Source organism: Setaria italica, chromosome III (genome assembly GCF_000263155.2).
Source record: "Setaria italica strain Yugu1 chromosome III, Setaria_italica_v2.0, whole genome shotgun sequence".
Taxonomy (NCBI): domain Eukaryota; kingdom Viridiplantae; phylum Streptophyta; class Magnoliopsida; order Poales; family Poaceae; genus Setaria; species Setaria italica.
The window spans coordinates 13,516,581-13,530,597 of NC_028452.1; the positions used below are offsets into that span (position 1 = coordinate 13,516,581).

At 44.3% G+C, this 14,017-nt stretch overlaps 1 pseudogene; it reads right to left on the reverse strand.

Annotated features, from left to right (window-relative positions):
- Positions 1-8,788: 8,788 nt before the first annotated feature.
- Positions 8,789-10,680, reverse strand: LOC101767307 (annotated as a pseudogene).
- Between the last annotated feature and the right edge of the window lie 3,337 nt (positions 10,681-14,017).

Consider the following 14,017-nt stretch of genomic DNA (forward strand, 5'->3'; position numbering starts at 1 on the left):
GAGTAATGCCAATGCTCGAGATAATATTGAATCCAAGGACGATGGCGACAGCGCGAGGCACCGTGAGCCACGGGGTCATGATAACTTGGTAAGTGCAGGCCACATGCTCCCGGCCTTCTTTGTTCATCTCACATCTGAGTCACGATTCGTATGGCCTTGCGCAGGTCGGGACGTGTTGGCAGCCAAAATGGTTGGCCCATATGTGGCGTAAGATATAGTTTGGTCATCTTGGTTGGGTTGCGTTGTCGGTGAGGGAATTCCTTGTGATCGGATGCCTGATATATCTCCATCAGTGCCGAAGTTATGTGGTTGGCAGAACGTGACGACTAATAATTTAAGCCGGCTACTGATAGTCTCCCAATATGCATAGACGCAGCCCATATATGATACCCTACAGCTTATGGATCCTAATTAATTTTTCAGAGCACGATATGCTCAGTGAAGATGTTATGTAATCTATTATGTTAGCTATTAGTAATGCGGATAATTCTCGTGAGAGAAGTTAGCTACTTCCTCTGATCGGAAACATAAAGTTAACTAGGCCAATCACGATAGACAATTTCATTTTGTTGTTCCTAAGAGTTGCATACCATCTAGAGTGTTTTGAGTTGATGGATGAAACAGCCCCTATAATACCACTACTAGAGAACTGACTTTAGATCCCACCCCCTTTAGTCTCGGTTTAATTTCGGCTCGGGAGAAAAGGGGGTGCGCCACGGTAGGCTGGAATGGGGCGCACCTTTACTCTCGGTTCTTTTTTTGCAACCAGGACTATAGGCTACCCTTTAGTCTCGGTTAAAACGGCTAGTTTTCGGGCACCGACGGCGCCACCCTTTACCCCCGGTTGGAGCCACCAACCGGGACAAAAGATCCAACCTTTTGTTCCGGTTGGAGTTACCAACCGGGATAACTGGTTTACTCCCGGTTGGTAATTCCAACCGGGATAAAAGGTTGGAGATTTTATCCCGGTTGGAGTTACCAACCGGGGGTAACCACCAACCGGGATGAAAGCTCTAATCTTTTGTCCCAGTTGGATTTACCAACCGGGATAAAATCTTATCTACAACTACCCTTTCTTCCTCCTTCACTCCTCTAGCCCGAGCCACTCCACTTCACAAAGACAGAGAAGCTCATCCTCTCATGGCGCCGAAGCAAGCCTAGGGGAGGTGCTGCTGAAATTTTTGTTCCTCATTTCTGTGGGGATTTCACCCATCCAAAGTGTTGTGAAGGTTAGCCACTTCATGCTCCATTCATTTATTGTTGTTAAGCTTTGTTTTATACTTTAGAGAGGGAGAAAAATAAGTTTGTTTGTTGTTAACCATGTAGAGGATTTTGTATTTATACATGTTTTTGAGCTACAATGTGATGGATAGTTTGAATGTGAGGGAGAATGGATAGTAAATGTGAGGTAGAATTGAGATTATTTCAATTTTATGTATTAGGAAAAAATTAGAGTAAATGTGTTTTTAATATTTATAAATTAGCCATATAAATTGTAGGTGTAATTTCATACTTTAGTACTTTTCAGATAGAGGTATGGAATTAGCCATTTTTAGAATAAGTAAATTATGTGGGAAATATTAATTTTTTTAATAGTTTAGTTATTTGTAAATTCAATATGAGCTAAATAATTTGTGGTACATAGAGATGGCCTCTGATGCTTGATGTAGTGGCGACGGTGGGGGAGATCATCGTTCCTCTCGCGGTAAGGGGAAAACCATAGTTGGCGCTCACGATAAACCGAAGAAAATGAATGCGTGGGAGAAAGCAATGCTTCATTATTTGCAAAGATGTCATGAAGATGCTGTTGTAGCGGGTCAGGAACCTCCTTTTGGTGGTCGTTATGCTCCACCGCCAATCCCGGGTGTTTTAGGTCCACTTATTAGTACTACCATTGCAGGAGGTACAAATAAACCACATGATGAGGTTGCGTCAGCGAAACCTTCATCTTCGCTTCCCAAGGATGCTTGAAGTCCTTCTAAATAGTACTTAGTGGATGGTTTGCGTAGTGTATCATGTTGTTGTTGCTCTCAAGTTTAAATTTGTATATTTCTATGTAAACTTTCAGCAATATTTGAGTTTGTCGTAGTGTATCATGTTATTTGCTTCCAAAATTTTAATTTGTGTATTTCTATCTAAAATTTTAGCATTGTGATGGATAGTTTTATTGTAATTCGTGCGCCCAATGCAGTAACCAGAAGTGCTATTCAAAGGCTTCCTGGGGGACCATTCACAGCCACTTGTTTAGATACGGTTTCACGCCTAACTATTTGGTTTGGACCCGTCACGGCAAAAGAGGGGTAGTAATGGAAGACGGTGAAGAGCAGGATGATGATGATAACATTCCGCACTGCGCTATAGGCCAAGCTTTTGCAGATACTATAATGGGTGAGGCTGATGAAGATGAGTTTGCAGAAGATGGCCATACTCATGACCACGCACAGAGATTGCGAAACTCAGAAGGAAGCATCAAAGTGGCAACGCATGATAGATGATCACAGGAAATTGCTATACCCAGATTGCCAAGGAGGCCATAAAAAATTAGGTACCACACTAGAATTTATGCAATGGAAGGCCAAATATGGTGTGTCCGATAAGGCACTAATGATTGTTTGCCCTCTGGGATTAATGATAGATGATAGTGATGCAGTAAAATAATTATTTAAGAAGGTAATATAACTAGTGTAGAATTAATGAGTCATTCAAACTTATTGCAAATATAATTGCTAATTAAATATATTTTTGCATGTTTGAAATATGTAAAGTTTTAATTTTTTCTTCATGAAATCCAGCGAAACCCGGCGAGATCGGATGCCTACAAGTTCGAACCGGCGAGAATAAATTTCCAAATAGAAGCAAAAAGAAATAGTATAGAATTTATGACTAGTTAAAATTTATTGTAAACAAACTTGCTAATTTAATATATTTTTGCATGTTTGAAATATGTAAATTTCTTATTTTCGCTTCCTGAAATCCAGTGATAACATAAATAGAATAAATTTCCAAATAGAAGCAAAAAGAAATAGTATAGAATTTATGACTAGTTAAAACTTATTGTACACAAACTTGCTAATTTAATATATTATTGCATGTTTGAAATATGTAGATTTCTTATTTTTCGCTTCCTGAAATCCAGTGATAACATAAATAGAACAAATTTCCAAATAGAAGCAAAAAGAAATAGTATAGAATTTATGTAGAATTTATGACTAGTTAAAACTTATTGTACACAAACTTGCTAATTTAATATATTATTGCATGTTTGAAATATGTAGATTTCTTATTTTTCGCTTCCTGAAATCCAGTGAAAACATAAATAGAATAAATTTCCAAATAGAAGAAAAAGAAATAGTATAGAATTTATGACTAGTTAAAACTTATTGTACACAAACTTGCTAATTTAATATATTTTTGCATGTTTGAAATATGTAAATTTCTTATTTTTCGCTTCCCGGATTTGAAAACATAAATCGAATAAATTTCTAAAAACCAGTCGGGAGATGAAAAACAGGAGAAGGCCCCCATTTATCCCGGTTATAAAGTAGAACCAGTATAAAAGGGAACTTTTCAGTTACCGCCCAGAAGTACCCATTTATCCCGATTGATAATAAACCGAGATAAAGGGGGGGCCTTTTATCGCAGGTGATCATAAACCGAGATAAAAGGCCCCCTTTTTTTTTATCTCGGTTTGTATTAGAAACCGGGGTTAAATGTTCTTTAATCCCGGTTTTAATTACAAATCGGGATAAAAAGGGGGTCCTGTATGAAAGTTTTAGCGTCTTCTACACCCCCCTGCGCCCAACACTTAGCGAAATTTTCACTCGTCGTCCTCGTGCCGCCCGTCGCCGGCCTCCGCCATCGCCGCTCCCCGTCGCCGCCGCCGGCCCATCCTATTCGCCGGCCTCCTCCGTCTCCGTCGCTGCTGCCATCATCTTCGCCCGCAATCATCGCCGGCCTCCTCCTCCGTTCCCGTCGCCACCGCCGGCACGTCCATCCTCGTCGCGGTGACCTCCGCGCGTGCCCCTCATCGCGTGACGGCACCACCTCCTCCCCGTCGTCATAGCCGTCCCTGTTGCCGTGACCGCCGTCCCCATCGCCAGCCGGCCGGCCGCCTCCCCAGTCGTCGCCGTGCGTCCTCAGCGCCATCGCGCCCCCCTCCAATTCCGGCCGTCCCTCGAATTAATTTGTGAAATTTGGTAGATTACATACAAAATAAAATTTGTATACATTTAGGCCCCGTTTGGATCATTGCAATTGTTTGTGGAATATAGTTGTATACTTCTAATTAATGCTTAGAAATTAATTGAACTTTGGTACAAATGTTTACAAATTTTTGTTGAAATGCTTAGAAATTAGTTGAAATTTAGTACATTTTGTATATTACATTTTGCATAGTACATTATTAAATTTTGTATATTACATTTTGTATAGTATATTTTGTATATTACATTTTGTATATTTCAAAAATGTAGTGCATTTTGTATATTTCAAAAAAAAATGTTGAAATGAATTTTTTTTCATGGTTGTTCTATATATGATTTCATGTACAAAGTAGTTGAGATCGATGGCAGACGACAAGGCCAGAAGGTATCTGATGGAGCGGATTATTGCTGGTGATAGTAGTTCCAACCTTCCCGTAGCTTACACTGATGAAGAGGGTAGCCAGGCAGACATGTTTCTCAACCTGTCTACCGATGGCAATGAAGAGCCCGAGCCCCAGCAAAACATTACCGTGGCAGAAGGTTCCTACAAGGTATAGATCATATTTTAACCCTCTCTCTATATAATATATGATCTTATTCATTATTACTATGTACTAATTAATTAATGAATCTTGAACTGTTAGCCCTCTGGATCGACGAACCGTCGTCCGAAGCCTCGAGGTCCTTCCAAGGTGAAGACTGGAACAAAAAAGGCTATCATCACAGAAGTCACAGAAGAGGGCAGGCTGGTTGCTCCCGAAAAAATGGCAACGTAGTACGTGAGTCAGATCGGGGCAATCGTAAGGGAGAACGTGCTCATCAGCATAAGGGAATGGAAGGGCAAAATGACTAATCCATACATGTTCCAGGATACAGAAACGAACATAAGTTAAGAAACATTTCACATTTCCCAATGGATATATTGAAAATGATGTGAAAGCGTGGACACTAAAGAAGATGGCCACACAATTCTAGACATTTAAGAAGATGTTGGATACCACCTACATTAAAAAGGGTCGAACTCCAGATTTTACTGTGTATCCACAGTGTAAGGACCACTGGGAGGCATTTGTACAATACAAGAGCACCGAAGACAGTAAGAACAAGGTCGCCCAGAACACAGGCAATGCTGGGGGGAAGGAGTACCATCATAAGCTAGGGCGAGGTGGCTACGCCAAAGCAATTCCCAAATGGAATCAGATGGAAAAAGACCTGATTGAGCGGGGTATGGTACCAGAAACAATTGATTGGCCTGAACGATCGAAAAATTGGTGTTACGCTCATGGAGGTGAGATAAACCCAGATGATGGGACGCTGGTCTTCGATGACCTATTACGTGAAGCGGCCACAAAGCTTGACAAGATTATTAAAGATGTTAAGGATGGGACGTTGACGGTGTGCCGAGAGAATGATGAGCTCACAATGGCCCTCGGGAATCCCGAACACCCAGGACGTACCCAAGGGTTCGGGCTTGTTCCGTGGAAGTTCGCATTCCGAGGTGACTTGGACTTGTACACAAGCCAGAACTGAAGAAAGGAGCAAGAGAATGAGAGGTGGTGGCGCACGATAGAATCCAAACTGCAATATGTAGAAGTAAGAATGCAGGAGGGAGGCGATAGTCGAATGGCTGACATAGTTGCCAGCCCTTCTCAACACCTCGGGAGCAGCTGTGCGTCCACAGGGCTCCCTGAGCCACATACGCCAGGATTACCCGTGGAAGAGCAACTATTCCCTGTGGATGCCATCACACAACGCACCACATGTGAGCTGCATACACTGATCGGCAACCTTAGCATTAAGGTATGTATATATACATAATATTTATGCACTGGAGCCTCGGGAGTGCTTTGGCAATTTGAAGTTTAAGAACTTCATTTCTTTTATATATCTAGGTGGCGTACGTGAGTGCCTTGCCAATCCTGCCAAATCATACATGCCATGGCATGGAGATTTCACCTAGCTATGCTAGTTCTGGCGTAGAGAGAATCCCTGGTAGCCAATTTGAAGGTCTAGAGCTCGACTTCCTAGCAGGCGACGGGTCAACAACACTAGGAGAAGTGGTTCACAGGGTCATTCTATGGCGCAAACGCTACATCATCATCCCCAGCGTGGAGGCACCTCCTCAGAGCTCAAGACCACTCTCCGCAAATCCATAGCAGCGACCATCTCCTCAAACATCTAGACCATCATCTCCACCACATCCTGGTGGTTGGAGCGACGACGACGACAGCAACACCCCTCCACGATCACCTTCGCCAGGACTAAGAGCACCATTTAAGAAGTCGCGACTACCACCTCCCAAGCCAAGACAGCATAAGAAGAAAACAAAGGAGCCTGAGGTGACTCCTGAGGAACGCTGGGAGGCAATGACTCATGAGGAACGCTGGATCGAAATCCAAGTGCAAGCTAGTGAGTGGTTGAGGGAACAGAGGGAATTAAGAAAAGCAAGGGAGATGGAGCCATCGCCAGTAGATCGAAGAGAATTATATAAATTCATTAAGACGCAAGAACAAGCCAAGAAGAGTCAACCACTACTATCGAACTATGAACGGGCATTAGTAAAGGTTGATGAGAAGAAAAAAAAGGAAAAAAGTCGAGCTGCCAGCTGCAGCGCCAAGTGAACCAAAATGGACCTTTGAGCTAGGCAAGCCTATGGTTAGCCCTGATTTGCTAAAGAAGCTATCAACAAAAATGTACGAATTCCATCAATGGTACATGAAGTTGTCTACCGACGAGAGGGAGATGTTGGACCTTAAGATAAAATCGGTAGATTTTCACGGCAAAGGCGAGGCAGTCCTGTAGCTACGATTCAAGGATATATACGAAGTGTACCATGATGGTGTCCTAGACGTCTCCCTGATGAGCGCCTGGACTCTATAAGTGTCTGTTTATATGTACATGTAAATTTTGGCTCATATCATTTTTTTGTGCATGCGTCGCCGTACTAATTAACTTCGTCTTTCATTTTTATGTAGGATGCTAATTTGGACGTGCCGACATGAAGCGTACCTCCATATTGGCTTCATGGATCCATCCATAGTGAACCAAGCCCAGATATGAGATTTTCCAGACAAAACGTTGCTGGCAGTATACAATTCCTTATACAGACAAAAATTAAAGAATCACATACTACTTTCATATAACTTCAAGTAAGTGTGTCTATACCATCTATATTCATTTCCTTTTTCCTTACCTGATTAATGTTAGTACCTCTAATATATAAGAACATTTACGTACGCAGCTCCCACTGGATCCTCATTATTATTAACATTGATTGAAGTCACGTCACTGTCTTCGATTCGTTGAGGAGAGATCCGAAGAAGTACCAAGACGTGCAACACACGCTAGACATGTAATAATTCTGGACCTCTATTTCTATACAAAATTTTATTTCCTAAATTTTCACATAACACTATATCATTCAATATTTTAATTCGCAGAGCATGGAAAGAATTCATCAGGGCAGACAGATCAGGTCAATTCAAAGAAAAACTTACATGGAGAACAGACTTCCCGGTATGTATGAAGTCTGCACATTTTGTACATTCTATAGCACGAATATTTAATAACTTAATTATTTTTCCCACTACAGTGCTTAAGACAGGAACTTGGGAATGATAATCTATGTGGCTACTATGTCTGTGAGCACATGCATAATTTATTGGGACCCAAGATCATCAAGAACACGGAGCATGAATTTAAAGTATGTAAAATAAAACTATTAATAGTTATTTATTTTCTACAATTGTTCGTGAAAAAATTCATATATATGTATCCAAATTACAGATGTGGAATATTCAATTAGGACTCTTGAAGAAGGAAAGAGTAGTAGCAATATGTGAAGGTCTCATTGGATTCCTGGTGGATGAGGTGGTAAATCCACAAGGAGACTTTCATTACGATGGATGAAAATTAGACGCTCCCAGCACCTCGACGAGAAGATCATCGTAGATATATATATAGTTTGATTTAGTTTGTATATATATGTAATACGTACGCTAATTATATATAGTACGCTAAGAATTGTATAGTATTTGTATAAATACTTGTTTGATTCATTTAAATACTAGTTTGATTGATTTCATTATTAAAAAAAAGTTCTCAACTACTAAAGGTAAACTAAAGAGGTACGTGAGATATGCACGAAATTATAGGCGCCATGCAGGTGCCTGCATGGCGCTGTACGCACGCAATTTAGTCCCGGTTTGTAAAACCGTGACTAAAGAGGCGAACTTTAGTCCCGGTTTGTAACACCAACCGGGACTAAAGGAGTCTGTCCTCCGCCTGGCGTGGCAGCCCCGTTAGTGCCGGTTGGTTTTACAAACCGGGACTAAAGGAGGGTTTTATATCCTGGTTGAGGAACCCATGATAAAAAATCCCTCCTTTTATCTCGACGGATTAATCCTGGATGCATTTTCGGAAGATATGCAGTCTACGAACCGGTACTGATACCGAGTTCTCTAGTAGTCTACGAGCCGTCTATTCTCTAGCTGATAGAAAATGGACCACAACTGACCAAGAACACTGAAACACCAGCTCATTCGCACAATACACATCTGAACCGTTCAAAAGTAAAATGAAACATGGATAAACAGGAGGTGCATAATGTCACAAGACATACGACAGGTCAGCAGACGAACAGACGGCTCAGGCCTGCCAACAGAATGACAGAATCGGTTCGCCATGTTGAAAGCATCATTGTATAATACTCCCTCCGTTTCAAATTATAGGTCGTTTTGACTTTTTTAGATTCATAGGTATTATTATGCATCACTGTATAATACTCCATCCGTTCCAAATTATAGATCGTTTTAGTTTTTCTAGGTTCATAGGTATTATTATGATGCATAATAATACCTATGAACCTAGAAAAGCTATCATAATAATACCTATGAACCTAGAAAAGCTAAAACGATCTATAATTTCGACGAAGTATTATCAACACAAGCACTCACTAACACATGTAAGTCTGCAAGGTTCATGCTTGCAGGGGTTTTGCGACAAGGGTCAAGGCATACTTCAGAGCAGGAGACAGGCCACTAGACTCCACGACCTTAAACGACTCGACATCCTGGCCCTCCGGCAGCTCCCAATCAAAATGATATAGCTGATGGCCAGTGCAAGCTCCGCGAGGCGCGTTGCAAATTCAATGCCGGGGCATCCCCTCCTCCCAGCGCTGAATGGCATGAACCGAAAGTCTCTGCCATTGTAGTCGATGGCAGTGTGCAAGAACCTCTCTGGCTGGAACTCCTCGGCGTTTTCCCAAGATTCCTTGTCCCTGCCAATTGCCCATGCGTTGATGAAAATCCGAGTCTTGGCAGGGATGTCGTACCCGTGGAGTTTGGTGTCCTGGATGGTTTCATGTGGGACAAGCAGCGGCGCTGGTGGATGTAACCGCATGGCTTCTTTCAGGGCTGCCTGCAGTCTGCTCATTCTCAACAGCTGCTCCTCTAGGACTCCTTGTGCCCCTGCAATTTGCCTCACCTCGGCTTGCACTTTGGCCATTTCTCTTGGGTACTTGATTAGATAGGCCATTGCCCACTCTATCGCCTTGGAAGTAGTATCGATTCCTGCTATAAAAAGATCCTGCAAAGAAGAAACCTATATAAGTAGACTGTATACACAACAACGCTAGCGTGTTCGTACAAATTGGGCCTTAATCTTTATGACTTACCAAGATGAGTCCCTTGACATCAATTATGTCCAGGTTAATTCCCTCACCGCCCTCCTTGACCACTGAAAGTAAATCGTCTAGAAGGTCACCAGCCTCACCTTCATTTCTGGACCCCTTCTCATGCTCCTGGAGTGCTCTCTCAAGAATGTTGTCAAGCTTCCCCGCCGTCCTCTTTATTCTTGCCTCGAGCCCCATCACCCAGTCCACCCACCAGAGTCGCGGGAACACGTCGCTCACTGCAATGGTTTCGAGCAGATCAGTGACCTCCTTCATCATCGCACGGAAAATCTCAGGATCCATGCCACCAAGCTTGTTCCCGATTACCGCCTTTGAGATGACAGTATAGGTTAAGCTCACGATGAGCCCGCTCAGGTTGATCACTTGGAGTTTGCCCCGGTCGTCCTCTTGGGAACTCGCCGTGAGGATCCGGGCCATCAACGATGTGACCTCCTCCTTCCTGAGCACACGCAAGGAGTCCACCCGCTTCACGCTGAGAAGGTGCACGACGGCGATGCGGCGAAGCTGGCGCCACCGCTCACCGTAGGGGCTGAAGGCGACATCCCTGCAGTCATAAAGGATGCCTCGGGCCGTGTGCTGCTGCGGACGGCCACAGAAGATGTGGTCATGGTTCTTGAGCACCTCCTCGGCATGGAGGCCGAGGAAACCACAAGGGTGGGCACGGCACCTAGCTGGAGGAGGAAGATATCACCGTGCCGTTGTGCGAGCGCCTGCAGTTTCCGGTGGTGGTGTCCCTGGCCGAGCTGGTGCATGTTGCCGATGATGGGCAACCCTGGAGGCGAACACTGCCGAAAACCTCAAATTTGCCGAGTGTTTTTTTTGCTGAGTGTTTTTTTTCAAACACTCGGTAAACAATCTCTTTGCCGAGTGCCGATCCAAAAACACTCAGCAAAAAAACACTCGGCAAAGGGGAAGTTTGATGAGTGTTTTTTTGTTGCACTCGGCAAACCTCTTTTTTTACTCACGCACGCGCCCCACCCGGCCATAAACGCACGCGGCCCAACCCCCCACCTACCCACATGCCCCTCTCTCCTCCCGGCCCCTCCCCTCCTCAGCTCCCTCTCGCACCCCCTCCCCTCCTCACGCGGGACACCGCCCCCTCCCCTCCTCAGCGGCCAGATCCAGCCGGAGCTAGGCGGCCTCCTCCTCACTCCTCCCTCCCCTCCTTCTCCCACCGCGCCTCTCTCTCCCCACCGGCAAGCGAGATCTGGCGGCCGGGCGAGGTCCCTCCCCCTCCCTCTCCCTACCGGCGGGCGAGATCCGGTGGCCGGGCAAGGCGCCTCGAGGGAGGACGCTCCGGCGGCGGTGGCTCGAGGAGGGGGGTCGGCGGCGGCCAGATCCGGCCGGAGCTTGGCGGCCTCCTTCTTCCTCCTCCCTCCCCTCCTCCTGCCACCCCCTCCCTCTCCCCACCGGCGGGCGAGATCCGGTGGCCAGGCGAGGCGCCTCGAGGGAGGGGGCTCCAACGGCGGCGGCTCGAGGGGAGGGTGCTCCGGCGACAGCCAGATCCGGGCTCGGCGGCGTGTGCTCAAGGAAGGGGCTCGGCGGCAGTGGGTCGAGGGGAGGAGGCTCTGCGGCGGTGGGCATGTGAATGGTGGTGGCGGCGGCAGCGTGGTGGCGGTGGTTGCAGTGTTTTTTTATTTTTTTTAAAAAAGCTTTACCGAGTGTTCGACATAAAACACTCGGCAAAGAAACTTTGTTGTAGCTTTCTTTGCCGTGAGTTTTTCTAGCTTTGCTGTGTGCCCTAGGCACACGGCAAACCACCTGCTTCCCGTAGTCTTCGCGGCAACGCTCGGCCACCATTGTTGCGGCCGGGCCGAAGGCGTCTAGCAACGAGGAAACATGAAGCCACGAAGAGGAGGAAGAGGGCTAGGTTCGAGTGGAGCTGAGGGGAGCCATGAGACGACTCGCATAACTTTTCCAGCGTACAGCCGTACACTCACTGACTCACTAGTCACACCATGGAACTACGCAACTGAACCGTTAAAGGCACGTGAATCTCGCTGCTATCGATTCATGGCCACAAATGCAGAGGCAGGACTCGCCAATGGACGCTAAGACCTAATCCAAAGGATGGCGACAGCATGGCAGCACAGACTGCGACGCACGGAGGAAGGATGGTTCCAGACATTGTGAACAAGAAAGAGGAGGCGGCGTGGCCACATGATGCTCCCGAGCCTCTTGTCTTCACCCCAAGAGTCCTTATCCAGCCAGTTCGACATTGCCGCTGGTGGGGTTAGCCCACGTGTAGCGCTGCAATAGTTCGTCATCTGGGTTGGGCTGCCTTGTTGGGGTTGGAATTTCAAATTTGTGAATCGGACGGACGCCTGATTGTCTCTAGCGGCGCTGAAGTTATGTGGTAGGGAGAACAAGATGACACATATAAAACGTCTGGGTACTGAGCGGTAGTCAGTCTCCCAATATGCATAGAGCTGCCCACAATAACCAAAAATAACTTATAGATCATCATTAGTTTTATAGGGCATGTTATACTTGACTTCTTTTTGAGGTGTTATGTATTACTATGTTAGCTAGTAGTAGAGGGGACAACTCTCATGACAGTAGTTAGCTATATATTATTTGAAACTCAAGCCTAAGCTCCCGCCACCATGTGTAATTAAACACACGTTCTTTTCAAATTGCGCATGATTTTCGAAATTATTTTGTTCGTTACGATTACTAGCGAATATGTCCGTGTGTTGCTACAAGCAAGATCATAATATATATTATCACACTATAATGCTAAACATAATTACGTAAAACTATGATACGCTATACATGTTATTTTTGATCATTAAAAGAGTAATCAATGTAGTCTGGTACGATCGTGTGTGCACCAACAATCTCTAAACACAGAGTTAAAACATGAAAAGATTAAAGATATATGGGCTTAAACATAAACAAAAACTAAGTTTAAGAACCTAACAAGAAAGAATTATTAAAAATGAATCTGGGCTGATTTATGAAAATAGCATGGCTTCTCTGCAAAACCTGGCTGACGTGTTGACAACTTGGTTTTTCGTGGTTGGTTACTTTCCCTCCTCGCGCAAGAGATGAGGTTTTCTAGTTTGGTTGTTCTCGGAAAATATCTGATGCAAACCTATCCTCCAATGCAGTCATGAAAACCTGAATTTCATCAATTAGATGTGAAACATGCAGGTCTGATGTGATCCTAAGAATTGCCAAAAAAACGATGTGGTCCTAAGAATACAACATCCCTTTATAATCAACCCTGCGGTCCACATAGAATTTAGCAGTGACACCCTATTTGATGTTACATTTGCATAAAAAATTTTCATATGTATTCTCCTCGACACCTCCTCTGGCTTCTCCTCCACTCCTCCTAGATTGTAGGTAGCGTCCATTATTTGCAACTCTGAGTGCTCAAACGATTGGCTAGATACAATTCCAATTGTAACTGTAGGGGTGGTATTTATTGAACTAAGTTAGGAATGTCCCAATTTAATGTGATGAGAGTAGTAGGTGACCTACAATATTTGCAGCTTGCAATGTAGACCGATTGCAACTCGAACCATTGGCTTGATACAACTCTAGTTGCAACTGCAGGGTGAATTTATTGCACTGAGTACGAGGGTAGTAGGTGGCGTATAATATTTGCAACTCGAACAACTGGCTAGATACGACTCCAGAAGCAACTGCGGGGGTGGCATTTATTGCACTGAGTTAGGAATGTCCTTTTCACACTAGAACTGTTTGGGTCTTACTGTTACATGCGAAATGTTCCATTAGGTGGCAGGGAGTTAGATACAAATTTTGCTGCGGGTCCGGGGAGGCTTATCCGGACCACACACTTTAGAATTTACTGTTTGCATTTGAGTTTTCACGATTATACTGGAGAGTTGGTTTGCATTGGATATTTTCCCAGTTGTTTCCTCCCTATTTTGCGCATGTGAGATTGGTTCTGCCAGTTTTTTTTAGGTTTTACTCGGTTTCTGCGTGATGGACAAAACCACATAAACACTCCTCATTTTAATAATAGCAGAGATCAATAAAAGACACATTATATGTGTAATTCAGTTATTACCTACTATACTGCTTCGCAATTTAAAATATGACATTTGAACAAATCAATTATAAAATGGCGAGCACGTGGTTCTAAATTATT